The sequence below is a fragment of the Nannospalax galili genome, unplaced genomic scaffold (genome assembly GCF_000622305.1).
Source record: "Nannospalax galili isolate Female #2095 unplaced genomic scaffold, S.galili_v1.0 scaffold128, whole genome shotgun sequence".
Classification (NCBI taxonomy): Eukaryota; Metazoa; Chordata; class Mammalia; order Rodentia; family Spalacidae; genus Nannospalax; species Nannospalax galili.
Genome location: NW_008360322.1, coordinates 790,905 through 805,709, shown reverse-complemented (window position 1 = coordinate 805,709; position 14,805 = coordinate 790,905). Strand labels below are relative to the sequence as shown.

General features: G+C 37.9%; 1 long non-coding RNA gene across 1 annotated transcript in view; it reads left to right on the top strand.

The window, feature by feature from the left end:
* LOC115068794 overlaps positions 1-5,866 on the top strand; it is a 20,820-nt gene extending 14,954 nt beyond the window's left edge. Inside the window, exons 2-3 of the long non-coding RNA XR_003848138.1 lie at positions 5,202-5,294; positions 5,747-5,866. This is a non-coding gene — a long non-coding RNA (uncharacterized LOC115068794). The remainder of the gene's footprint in view (positions 1-5,201; positions 5,295-5,746) is intronic.
* The last annotated feature ends 8,939 nt before the right edge of the window (positions 5,867-14,805 follow it).

The following is a 14,805-nucleotide window of genomic DNA, read 5'->3' as shown; positions in this document are numbered from 1 at the left end:
TGTCAGTAGGTGTCTTAGTTTTAATTATGTTGCTTTAATAAAATGTCCTGACAGCAAGCAACTTAGGGAAGGAAAGGTTTTATGCAGTTTACAGTTCAAATTCCAACCAATCATGGCAGAGAAGTCATGGAGCTAGGAAGTTGAAAAACCTTGTCACACCATATCCATGGCCACTACCAGAGCATAATGAATGAATACTTACTTGTTTGCTTGCTGCTTTCTTCACTCCTATGCAGTTCAGGGCCCAGCCTAGAGAATGGTGCCACTCCCAGTGGTCTGGGTCGGTTAACAATCAAGACAGTTCCCCACAGACATGCCCACGTGCCAAACTGATCTAGATTATTCCTCAATTGAGACTCTTATCAGATGATTCTAGGTCATGACCAGGTGTGAAGAACCTTTTCTTCAAAATGTAATTTTGAAGAATCTTTAACAATATAAGAATGAGATCTATATCCTTCTTTTTGTTTACAGAGGCCTTTGTCTTATAGAAATGGTCCTGGTACTTAATGTGGACATTAAGGAGGCACACAGTAAAAGGTCAATAATGATACATTTTCCCTCTAAGCACAGGGTTCCTTTATAGTTCTGAAGCTACACCTCTAGGCTCACTTTGGCACTAATAAATATTGTGACGGTCTGTGCTATCTGGCTGCGTGAAGTGCGCCTAGTAGCTGGACTTACAAAGGAGTTTGCCATTTATCCATCCACAAACAAATGGACAATGATAGATTTCTATATCCATAAGAAACCCAAAACTGGTCAGAAGAGAAAAACTGGCAATACAAGAATTTGTAAGTTTATACAGTATCAGTCTATGGGGATCTAATCATTTTTTGCTTCTCACTATAATTCTTCTATGCTAATCCACTTGAAATGCCAGACTGTGCACACCTCCTGTTATCTAGTAGTTAGCAACTCCCAGAAGAAAGGTTATATGTAAGGGAAAGGCATATTAAGCTTGTCTATAAGGTGGATCAGAAGTTTGGGCAGGTAGCTAGCTCTCTCCCTCCAGGGAAATATCTGGAGAGGTGCTTAATTGAGCAATGAGCCATCAGATATCTACTGGAGAATAGGGGTACTTATCTTGAAAATGCATCTGGGTGGTGATTTACCTCATCTATCATATGTCATAGTCATAGGACTTGAAGTTATGTGGAAAGTCATTACAAGCCTTGAAAAAAGTCATGCAATTTTTAAAAATATCATTTTAGGTCATCAAACCTAAAATAATATTTTAATAGATGTAAAAATAATTAAAAATATAAAAGTCAACATTTAATACATCTATGGTTATGAATCTTGGGTAAGAACAGTTCACTTTCAGTGGCTGGTAACTTTTAGACAGGTCTCTATTAAAGCTGGGTTTTTGTTTACACTTTAGGAGTACTGCAGCAACAAAAAGCTCTTCTCTGAAACCTTTCCTATGACCCTGAGTATGAATTCCATACTGTCATACTGGACTTAAGCTATGGAAACATAAAAACATCACAACTGCACTAGTGTAACATTCTAGATTTGGAAAGACTGATTCTGCGCTGTGTGGAGCTATGCTTACATTTGAATTCAGCCCTAAAGCATTCAAATCAAAACTAAAGGCATAAACGTGAAGTAAAACTGTGAATCTTTATTTCTAACATTGGTCTAACTTTCTATATTGGATCAACATATTTAGGTGATACTGAAAATTGTAGACTTACTTAAATTCAATATAAAAATTTAAATTAATGAGGTTTACATCAAAACCAACATTTCACAACATTGCACTTTTAAGGCATTGTAAGGGTTAACATTTTAGGCAGTAAATGGTTTCTTGGAATCCATAATACAAGTAATTGATAATTCAGAGATGGGGTTTTTATTGCCATATGAGAATGACATTTAAACTTTTGGGCATTTTATATAAAGCAAAACATACAGACTTCGAAAGTTTTGCAAATCTTTAATCTTTAAAATTTTTTTATGAAAAATAGGTTGTTTGTATGCATAATAAAAAATTGCTACAGAAATACTACCTCAATCTAGTTCCATCTGAGAAAATTTGTTTCTGTTGTATTAATAATTCAATGAATTCTCTCTGAAAACTTAATTTACTGCACTAAAGTAAATTCAAGCTAGCTAAGAACTCCAGAGGTTTTTACTACAGATTATTTTTATAAAACTGCCATTGCTTCTAATGGAGAATTTTGTTTTAAAAGTAGCAGAATATATTTGCAAAACTTCCTTGACTGTGTCTTAAGAAAAGTAAGGAAACACTCATGAGATTACCTAGGTAGGATTCAAACTGTTGTGTTGGCCTGTGAATCTAAGACTGACAGTGTTGAAGATGGCTACTCAGTGTGGTGCGTAGCCTGACTCCATCCAGAATGGCTATAACCAATGCTGACATTATATAGTGGATAAATTACCACTGAAAAATAAACCAAAGAACCTCAATATTTTATCCTTAACCTTTGTAAACCATGTTTTGTGGATAACTTTTCAGTTTCTCCAAAAGGCTGATATACTTCAATTTTTGAAACACCAATGTTAGTTTTGAGTGGACAGAAATAACCTAACCAACTACCACTATGTTCATTACTAAGAGATATACCTTTCAACAAATTTATTGAAATGCAAAAAAGTATTATTTTAATATAATCAGTTATGATGATATACACCTATACTCCCAGATACTGAGGGGGCTGAGGCAAGAGAGACACTCGAGCTCAGGATTTGAAGGATAGCCAGGGAAACATAGTGAACCCCATCTCTAATAAAAATAATTTTATTCATATGAGAAAATGATCATTTTTATATTTGTTAAAATCATACATGAACTAGAATATTTAAAACTACAAAACTCTGGGGCTGTAGAGATGGCTCAGTGATTAAGAACACTGCTGTTCTTGCAGAGGACCTGGGTTCAGTGCCCAGGAGGCACATGGTGGCCAACAACTGCCCATAACTCCAGTTCCAGGGATCTAACACCCTCTTCTGCCCTCCGTAGGCATTGCACAACATGAGTGTTCTTAAATATATGCAGGTAAACACTCATACATATAAAATAAATCAGAAGGATTTAATCTGAAGATACATAACTCATATTCATAAAAGCAGTAGATAAAAATATCAATAGTTTTCCTACATTATGAATTATGGGTTATATTTTACAGAAAAATATTTCATCTTTGCAGTCATTTTCTTTGATCAACTTTTCTATCATGCGAATGTAGCATGGTTGAAAGCTCTGAAGAGATGGTTGAATGGTTAAGAGCACTTGCTGATCCTCCAGAGGATTCATGTTCAGCTCCCAGACCCCACATGGTGGCTCACAGCTGTCTGTTGCTTCAGATCCAAGGGATCTGATGCCCTTTTCTGGCCTCCACAGGCACAGCATGTATGTGGCTCTCTTACATATATGCAGGGAAGAGAGGCATACACATAAAATAAAAGTCAAATCTTTTTAGGAAATATTTTAAACAATAACTCCCTTTGGCAAACCTTTTGGAAAAAGGTGTTTCCTTCAGTAAACATTGCATTAGCAGTCTGTGCTTGTAGAGGGTTTTATATAACGTTCCATGAGCCAAGTGCATATTTTAACAGTTATTCTTCTTTGCTGCAGTCTCTATGCAGAGCCCAGTAGACAGTGTAAAGATGGATCAGGAGGCTTCTTTAAATGCTTTCTTCCTCTTCTTCCTACATACACTCCTCTGAACATGTTCTCATGCATCTCTATTTTCTTTTTTTCAATGCAGAATATTCTAGTTATGGTCTGCTGAACAATGGGGAAGATCTCCCTGCAGTCCAAGTCATATCTTCCCAAGTTCTCATTTTTACAGGAGCCAATCACCAAAGAACCAACCCCTGAGATTCTATCCTATTTCTGGTATCTAAATTCAATAGGCACCAAATATTTTGAGGGTAGCTTTTGAAAATTTGTTTTTATAATTTCCCTTTGGTTTTTGCTTCTCTAACATTGCTCCTGTGTAGACTTTGAAAAGTTATTTTTAGGTTTTCATCTTTCTTTAGTCATTCCCAATTATAATCCAGTCACACCAGACCAACACAACATTTCTAAAACACAACTTTTGTCAAGTAACTTTCCTGCTTATATACCTCATTCTTTCCCTTCACCATGTAAAGCCCAAAGTTTAACAAGACAATTTATAATTTGGTTTGCAGTATTTTGCTTTACTCTTTGCTCTCTGTCTCACTTGGGAAAAAACTAGGAGCAGCACTGTTTCATTCACTTCCACATTCTCTTCACATTCCATGAACACTCAAATGTCTGTTGTATTGAAGTTCCGTATGTGCCTGGGCACCCGAACACTATTCCTTTCCACACAGATCACACTCTTAATGGCAAGTCGGCTATTTACAGCAGTTAAAAGCTGGTGAGCAAGTTCCTTTGTAGAATAGGAGCTATATCACTCATTCCCGTTTTTCTAACATAACTTCCAACTAAAAGTAGACAGGGATGACATCTGTAGTAAGCCACTATATCCCTTTTCACAGATTAGGCCAATGAGAGGATCACAATATTATTTGGTCAATATGGGTTATTCAGAATCTACTACCATGTGGTCAGAGCACTACAGAGACACAGAGAAAGGCTTCCAAACCCATTTTTAGAGGGTGGAGGTAGTTGGTTACAGATGAAATGATTCATAATCAAGGGACAAATCATGTTTTGCCATGTTAAAAAATTTTCATTTTTTTTTTTAGTCTTTTTGAGTCAGGGTCTCCCTGTAGCCCTAGCTGGCCTGGATTTGCTATGGAGACCAGGCTGGCCTCAAACTCATGGAGATCCACCTGCCTCTGCCTCCCAAGTGCTGGGATTAAAAGTATGCACCACCAGAATTTGCATTTTATCATAACTATAAAAAGAAGTAAAATTTTAAAATAAGTTACATGGTCACTATAGGAATGAAGAGATCAATGGTACAAATTTGTTATAAAGATGAATAAATATGAAATTTAATACATAGCTCCAGGATTATGGTAAATAGTATTTCATACTAGAAATTTCCTGAGAGAATGGAGTTTAGGTGCTCTTATCTCACACACGCATGACAAAGGCGGCCATAAAAATGGCGATATGTGAAATCACAGGCCTATTTTTGATTAGCTATATTGTAACATATGTATATCAAAACAACATGCCATATGCTTCAAATGCATGTAATAGAAACAAAACTGGGTTTTAGCCATGCTTACAGAGAGAAAAGAATTTCTCAAAGGATAAAAGAACAAGAGCTGCAGGAGCTGTCTGACAGACTGCCAAGAGAACGGCCAACTCAATGCACTAAAAGGTACGCATAGCTGCTAGAACTAGATTACAGCAGGGTGTGGATTTGTGTATGTCCATATGTGCATACATGTGTGTGTGCATGTGTGTATAGATATGTGGGTCAGTGAAATTTTCCACTTATTATATCAGTGTTTCTGCTGACATAGTTATCAGAAAAATAAATAAATAAACATGGAAGAAGACACAAATCTTTTTTTAATTAAAAGTTATTTTCTATTTAATTCATTAAAGCTTCACATATGTATTTCTTTTTACATATTAGAGGGGTCATATGGATTGGTTCTTTAACCCATTTAAATATTGCTTCTGCTTCACTTCCAATATACTTTAGTTCTGAATCCTCATGGAGACCATATTTCTTCACCTCAGCACTACTGGCATAATCCTTGGTTAAGCAGGGAAGCCTTTGTAATTGCACCATATTTAGCAGCATCTTTGAACTCTGTCCACTAGGTACCAGTCATATATTCCAACCACTCCTGCCAGCGGTGACATCCAAACACCTTTCAAGATATTGCCAAATGTCAACTGATTGCTGTTGGGTGAGGGAGAGTAGATCTTCCCTAAGATCTCTAGATAGGCTGACTAGGCTGCAGTGGATAAACTTGCATCACCTAAGGACATCTGGGTACAAAATTCATGACCGCATAAGAATTAACATGTATGAAAATGCATGATGTCCTGTGAGGAGGGGATATATGGGGGCATGGATGGGGGAGGGGATCTAAATTTAATTAAGAACTATACTGTATGAAATATAAAAACAAAACTCAATAAAAATATTTTTTAAAAAGACATTGCCAAATGTACCGTGGAAGACAAAATTGTCTCTGGCCATGAGACAAGCTTTCATCCTCCCTCCCTGTTTCTTAATGTTTCACCAAATACAAGCTCACAAAGTCTGTGCTATCTTTAGACTACAGCTTGGATAATTTGCTTACTTCTCTGTCCAACTACATCTTATTGGTCACTTTTAATGTGTCATTGACACTGTGACACTGAAACTTATCCTTTATTTCTACACACACACACACACACACACACACACACACACACACATAGAGAGAGGGGGGAGGGAACATATATGTGTATAAATTCTTTATGTTCTGTCTATGGAAATTCCAGGATTTTTCAATCATAGCTGATGATTGGGAAAAACATTTGGACTCAATATAAAAAGTAAGATGATACAAAGTTGGGTGGGTAGAGAGGGGGTATATGCGAGAAGAGTTTCATGAGGGGGTGAATATGATCAAAATACATTGTATGAAATTCTCAAAAAACTAATAAAAATATCCTTGAACCAAAAACATAAGTGATCCTAGATAACTAGTGATCCCAGGTACCAAATGAATCCTCTAAGGGCCCACATTCAAATTGCCATATAAAAGTTCCAGAAAAAAAAATGAGCAATAAGGGACCTTAAAAGAATATCTTAGAGGGGCTGGAGAGATGATACAGTGGTTAAGAGCACTGGCTGATCTTGCAGAGGACCTGAGTTCGATTCCCAGCATCCACATGGCAGCTAACAACCACTGGTAACTCCAATTCCAGGGAATCCAATGTCCTTTTCTTACCTCAACTGCCATGGTACAACACAGGAGCACTTACATACATTCAGAAAACACACTCAAACAAAACATAAAAAATAATAAAGAAAATAAAATAAATAAAAATTTAAAAAGAGTAAATATGAAACCATAACTGACCAGGAAATGAAGATAGCATGAAAATGAAATGTCTTGTAGCATCATTAACGGGATCCTGGAACAGGAGCAAATACCAGTGGGAAACTAGTTACATCTGAATAGAGATCGGAGTTCACGTGATAACAGCTTTCAAGTTTTCTTTTTTCAGTTTATATTATTTATTGAATTTTTGTGACTTCACACAAAACATCCTAATCATCCTTATACCCCTCTTTCATCCTCACACCATACCACATATTTCATGCATTCTTTCATATGTGTAAAGGCCTATCGAGTCAAGTCTGTGTACCCAGATGTCTCTCAGTGAAAGCTCATCCACTAGAGTCTAATCATCTCATCTAGAATATCTCCCTTAAATATCAACTCTCCCTCACCCAGCAGTAATCAGTTACTGTCCTAGTTTGTTTCTCAATTGCTGCGAAAAAACACTCTGACCAGTACCAATTTGGAGAGGAAAGGGTTTATTTTATCTTACATCTCCTGGGTCACAGTTCATCAAGGAGCCCAAGGTAGGAACTCAGGGCAGGAACATGGAGGCAGGAGCTGGAGCACAGGCCATGGAGGAATGCTGCTTACTGGCTTACTCCCCTGGCCCCTGCTCAGCCTGCTTTCTTATGCAACATAGGTCCACCTCTCCAGGGGTGGCACCACCCACAATGGGCTGGGCTCTCCCACATCACTCAACAATCAAGAAGATGCCCCACAGATATGGCCACAGGCCAGTCCTATGGAGGCAATTCCCCAACTGAGGCTCCCTCAAGGCAGGTGTGTCGAGTTGACACTAAAGCTATCCAGCATAGCTACCAATAATTCTTCAGCTAAGATTGGGACCTACTGCCCATTTTCCCAGTTCTATGCTAGGTTTTTGTCTGATTGAGTTTGTGTGGGTCTTTTGTATGCTGTCACATATGAGCAAGTTCCCAGAGGTCTGGAAGACTGTTTCCTTGTGATCTTGCACTAACACTGACTCAAAGAATCTTTCTACACCCTTTTCCATAATGGTCCCTAAGCCATGGGTGAGTGAGGTTTAATACAGAAGTCCTATCCAGGGACACACTCTCTGCAGCCTCTTATTATTATAACTTTGGCCAGTTGTGGCCTTCTGTGTGTGTGCATCACAGAAGGCACATGAGGAAGCTTCACTGCTGAGAGTTGAGGGATGTATTAGTTCTTTTTACTCCCTCTTCAGCTATGCTCCATGAGTCTTAGGTGTAGAGGTTCCATTGTAGATGTGTCATTTTGGACTGGGCATCTCTCAGACACATATTCTCTGTGGGACCAGTTGTAGAATTCTGTAATAGTCTCCATCTGTCACAAAAAGAAACTTCTTCAATGAGTGGTGAACAGTATATTTGTCTGTAAATATAAGGGACCGTATTTAGCATACACTAACAAACAAATTACATTTTTCTAGGGATACAACAAAGATACAGATTTCTCTAGGACCTATGATTTCTCTAGCCATGTGTGGATAGGTTTACAGAGCCACACATGATTTCCCTCCCACTGAGAGGCTTCCAAGTCCAATTATATAGTTGTTGATTACTCCAAAGATAAAGGTGCCAATACTCCTATAATTTGTTACACCAGTCACTGTTGTAGCTATTAGGCTTTAAAGCTGAGGTTGGCCCATTGATTGATTTTCTCCCTTAGCCACTTGCATAGCATCCTCTGAAATTATGAGAGCTAGTCTTCAGGGAGAAGCCTTCTAGCTCAGTTCCAGCTCCGTTGCTCCAAGACCTGTGTACAAAGTATGTCCTGTCTTCAGCAACAGGGTCTTACTTTCAAAGTCTATGAGGCAATCAAGGGCTGTGACAATAGCCTGTGCTATTTGGGGAGTTTCTTAGACTACCCTGACCAACAACTGGAAGAGATGTTTCTCAATTCTGATAAATATACCTAGATAATGTACAATGCTACCATTAAGAAGACTGGCTTTTCCCAAACATGAACTCTATAGTACATTTTTCATTTTTTCTTAGTATGTAACTATAAAGCTATCTTAAAATAAGACATCTAGGTAAGTTGCCTGTTATTTGAACTAGGGAAAGGCCAGTATAAAAAGATAAAGAGTCAGGATTTTGGAAATGGGTTCATCAGGTCTTAGTAACTTGGTTAGGGAACAAAAAAGACCTTTTAGAGGAGATGAGACACACATCACAGTGTGGGTGATTAGCAGAAACTAAATATACATTGAGGTTCTTTGTCTCCTTGACCATTAAACCAGAGCCTATCACATATCAGACAAGCCATCTGGAAGAATGTGACGAGATTCTCCTGTACAGGGCATAGTGACAGAATAGGAACAGGAAGGCTATAGATAAAACACAGATTTGGAAAACTGATGACTGATTTCATACAATCCTTGGAAGGCTTCTGTAGCAACAGTGACACCAATCCTAGGACTTTAAGTAATGATGATGCCTTCAAGAAAACTGGACATGTTTGGAAAAGGAAAATTGACAAGAAATTTAAACAGATTCGCTGTATATAGTATACTTATAATACTATCAGGGCATCTAATGGAAATGTTCCCAGTGGCACAAAGCCAGTAGAGTCTGGAAACAGCATGCATTCAAGATAGGAGAAAAACCATAAAGAATATCTTATGAGTTGGCAAGAATGACATTATTAATAAAATGCAAGAATTCTGCTTAGGAGTGGCAGGACCAGAAGAGAACTCTCCTCCAAATGTTTACATTTTCTTCACATATTTACACTGTCTGTATTTGTTCCCCACTCATCCTATATTTCCTTCTTTGAAATTGAGTAACCTATTAATGGATCTTTTGTCCCTAGATATATTGCAACCTTTAACTATAGAATTCTTTAGTTTCCAAATACCATAGAAAGATTTTTATTCCCATAAGCATTTACACTTATATTTCACAATTGTCATGCTTTCTTCTCTTCCTACCAAGAATTTAGTCATTACCAGATGAAAGAGTCTGAAAGGTGAGACCTAGGCCTCCGCAGCTGAAAGACTGGTGTTCCTAATTGTTCTCTTTCCAACACAGGTGATTTTCACCACCACCAACTTGCCCCTTTAGGAAGAGGCAAGACAAGGGCAGTTTCCGGAGGTTTCTTTAAATTAAATATACAATAAGAAAGATTATTCCAGTAAGAAAACAATGGGTAGATAATTGTGCCCAAATTAATCAGCAACAGTGGCAGCAGCGATGAACAGTTACCAAGTAAGTCTATGATGGCGTCTGTCATAAGCCATAAGATTTACATCCAATATCAGCCCTCTTTATTTCCTGTGATAACTTTTGAATTAAGTACAGCTTTGCAGATCTTCTTCATAATTTCAAACCCCACAGAAACCTGAGAAATAAAAATTCTCATTTTATGTTGTAATTCAGTTAATAGCAAAATCTGTTGAGAAATGATTTAAGAATAGTTATATTCTTTAAGACAGTGCCCAACCTAAAAAGATACAACTTGCTAATTTTGTGCTATGTTCATACCAAAGCATACCTACACAGGCATTCTATTTATCACTTTTAGTACATAATTCAATAAATGATATGACATATACAGCTCTTTATTACAAAGTAGGCTTATTCCAAGTTTATTTCACCCAACTTAGACTAAAATACATGATCTGGGCATGCTGAATAGCAAGCTAGGTTCAGCTAGCCTGATCTGAAGGTTAGATACTGAGATTTTACTATGGGCTTATCAGTGTAACCACAGCATTGTAAGTTTATAAGCATCTGCATATTCTTGGTTTTGCTGAGGTATTGCTGGTGTGTTCGATTAGAAGAGTTACTGGTTTTTGGATTAGCTAGCTGCCCCTGAGTTTTGTAATGTGCCAAGCAACTTTTTAAAGATTCATCTATATATAAATTATATATTTATATATAATTATAAATTATACATATATATAATTATAAATTATATATATATAAAATTTGGCCCCAAGGCTTTATGTGGAAAACTTAGCTCAAAGTCACATATGCAGATTTTTGAACTGGGGTCCTTCCTGCCCACAAAATTGGGCTGTCCATCATTTTTCAATATGCTGGAAGTGCTATTATCTGAACAGCTTGCACCATACTTTATCTTAGAAAAATAACTCTCTTTGTTGGGTAACAGTCTGAAAAGCCCCTGTTGGATAGTGTATCATCATGTCTGAGCTGCTATTTGTTTCTGCTGTAGACACGAAAGCAGTTGTTTGGTTAGTGGGTAGATGGCAGAACAAGGAAAGGAGTAGCCAAAAGTGTGTGTTTGTGACCCGGAAGATGTTCCTTTAACCTTGTGATGACAAGTCATGGACCCGCCTCCTTCCCATGCTCTGCAAAGAAGCCACTCCCCTTCCCTCTTCCAGCCAATCGGTTGACCAAAGCCACTTACAGGGGAGGAGCTAAGGATATAAAAGCAGGGAAAACCAAGTGGCTGGTCCCTGGCCATTTTGTAAGGCTGTCTGGAACTACCAGGTTTATGTCTGGGTGTGGACTTTCAAACACAGCTGTGACTGGGGGGGAGGGCCACTTGTCTGTAAGTAAACCCACACCTCAAGCTCAGTTAGCAAGTCCAATAAACTCGTTAAGATTCTTCAAACCGGGGTTTGGAGAATTTTTTCTTCAGATTGTTGCAAGGATTGTGGGAGGAGGGGATTGGATGCCAATTGCACCTCCCAGCAGTGAATTTGACTTACAGTGTTTGATTACGGCTTATATGAAAACGAAGAGAAACATTTCCAGGTAGGAGAACTTAATTAAAAAAAAAAAAGTGCTATGTTTTTCTCAAGTATTTTGTTGTCTGGTGTGTAAAAAATAGCCCCTCCACCATCTTTTTGCAAACTTATTAAGTATACTATGCCAAAATATAATTAGATTGAATGACTTTTTCCCCATTGCGTCGAGTCAGTAGAGTGAACAAGAAATTTGAATTTTGGAATATAAAGCAAAGATCTTCATGCCCAGGGCTTTAGACTACAACAGGATATAAATAAAAAAATAAAAATTTTTATTTCTCAATTTAATGTTATATCATGGAGACATGCATGAGGGCAAAGTGGGTGTGGATAAGGGATGAACAGGGCCTGATAGCTATCATCAAAGAACTACATTTGAAGCTGGGTGTGCTCACACATGCCTGTAAAGCCAGCATTCAGGAGTCAAAAGCAAGTGAATCTCCATGAGATTCAGGCCAGCTTGGTCTAATAACAAGTCCCAGGCCAGCTGGGGCTAGAAGGAGACAATGTCTCAAGAATAAAAAAATAATTAATTAAAAAAACTTCTAATTACTTATCGTTATACCCATAGATCAATGCATCTCTCAACACTCACCAGAGAAACTTCCTTATGCAGTAGATGGTGATTGCCACAGTAACTGACAACTGGCCCCTGTGCAGAGAACAAGAGGCCACAGAGTGCTTATCCCTGAATAGGACATCTATATCAAGAGTCTACCTCCCAAAGCTAAGGGGTTATAGTGGAAGAGGGGGCAGAAGATTGTAAGAGCCAGAGATGGTGGATGATCACAAGGAAACAGGTTTTTCTAGACAGCTATTAAGTTACTCATATGAACTCACAGCAGTGTTGACAACATTCCAGTTCAAACCAAACAAATCTGAGCATAAACATGGGCAAGAAGCTCTACCCCGCCCCAGAAATTCTGAATTGTGTCATCAAATGCTGTGAGGGGCAGAGACAGTATCTTTCAAGAATGGGACTCTTGGTAAGGTTAACCAGGCTCCAGTGGATGGATCAACATAGAAAGATATTTGGAGACACAAATTAAACTCTAGTGGTCATATCATATGAGAGAGAGAGAGAGAGAGAGAGAGAGAGAGAGAGAGAATATTAAATTGGGTGGGCACAGTAAGGGGAGGTGTGTTTGGATAGGGGAAGGGATCTAAATACCTTCAGATTATAATGTATGATAATAACAAAAAAGCACAAAAAGAAAGAAATAAAACTACATTTGAAGTATATTATTTCCCATCCTAAAAACCTTTCAAATCATATTTCCTTTCAACAATGCCACCTGTTTCCCATTCCCTTTAGAGCTCAACTTCTTGAAATAGGTGTTATTCCTTATCTCCGTTTCTGTGGTTTTACAAAAATGACATTTATATAGGCTCCTTCCTCTAATATCTAACATACATTAAGTAAATGTACTTTAAGGAAGTGACTCTAGATAGGCTTACTAGACTCCAGTGGATGAAGTTGCACTGAGGGACATCTGGGGACACAAACTTGACTCAATAGACCAAACATATGAAAGAATGCATGAAATCTGGTGGCGGGAGTAATGGCAGGTGAGATTGGGGGGAGGGGTAAATGATGGTTAAGATGTTTTGCATGTAATGCACAAAAAATCCACTAAAAATTGTACATTGAAAAAATAAAAGTATTTCAGGTTACCGCTTCCACCTGCTAAGTGATGAGGTTGAAGTCCTTCCCCATTTGTTTCACCCCAGGCAAAACCTTATGAAGAGTATCATCAAAGGGCAAAACCAAGATCAAAAACGTAACAGCTTCTCATGAAGGCCATAAAAGAAAAAGGTAATGTAGGAACTGTTCCTGGATTACACAAGTGAAAAGTATAACTTTTAGGAGATAATTAATGAGATTTGAACATCATTATGGGAATTTCAGAAATTGAGGGGAAGGGGTGGAGGGTCAGCCTGCTGAGAGTGCACTGTCAGATACTCCTGGAATAGAATTCCTCTTTATGATCACGAAAAGCAAAATTGATTCATTCTAAGGAAAAGTTTCAAATAATACCAAATAATAAGTAGTTCTTAGACTAGATTTTCTCAAAGAAGAAAGGACTGAGTGGACTCTAGCCATTGTTAACAAATACCCAAAGGTGTACCATGAACACAAAAGGCAGAACTGCTCTGAGGTCAAAGATTAGACAGATGAAATTTTCAGGAGTGCAAAGGTAAAGAGAAAATGCTACATCTTTAATAGAATATAAATAAAAAGACACCTTTGGTGTTGAGGTGGGCATACTGAAGTGCCAGGTGCTTAGATTTTACTACATGTAGGTATTATTGAAGAGTTACAAAATTATCTTCCTGTTAGAGTGACATTGACCTTAATTATCGAATCAGAGCTCCAAGCCCCATCTTTCTGGGTCAATCAACTAGCAAAATTTAACTTTAATATTGTTTGGTTTAAGTTGGCAGTCGGTCACCAAGAGTTGCTGTGAGTGGCCTAAAACTCAGGATGTGACTAAGATGGGAAGGTATAATGACTGGACTTCTTGTTTTGTTAGCTTTGCTTCAGGAAGAAATAAATGATAGCATCCATGGCTGCCGACATGCCTTTAGGATTTGTTTACTTTGAGCCTGTATGAAGCCCCTGTTATTGGTTCATCTCTGACCTTGCAGCTAGTTACATCATCTGTAGACCTTTATCAATCATGGAAGTGTCAGCTCCATGCTAAGACCCACTGTTCCCCATCACCTGAAGTAAGAAGCTTTGGCTTGATGACCACCAGTGAATCCATAGGGTTCAAATCTCACACAAAGAGTTGGAAAAAGAACTGTTATCCGTCACAATCCCATAAGAGGAATATACATTTATTCTAGAGAACAAGTGTAAACCCCAGAAAAGCATGTTGAGACAGCCAGCTAATATTTCTTTATCCTTAAAAAAAACAATAAAAGTAAGAAACATTTGCATCCTTCCAAACTTGACTATGGGGATTTTCATGACAGTGATTTGCAAAGTGGCCAGTTGACTAGAATAACCAGAACTATCTTAGGTCAGTAGCTTAGTCCCTCACTGATGCAGTGATGTGTTCATTTCACACCCTTCCACATTCACTGTCTATAAAAAA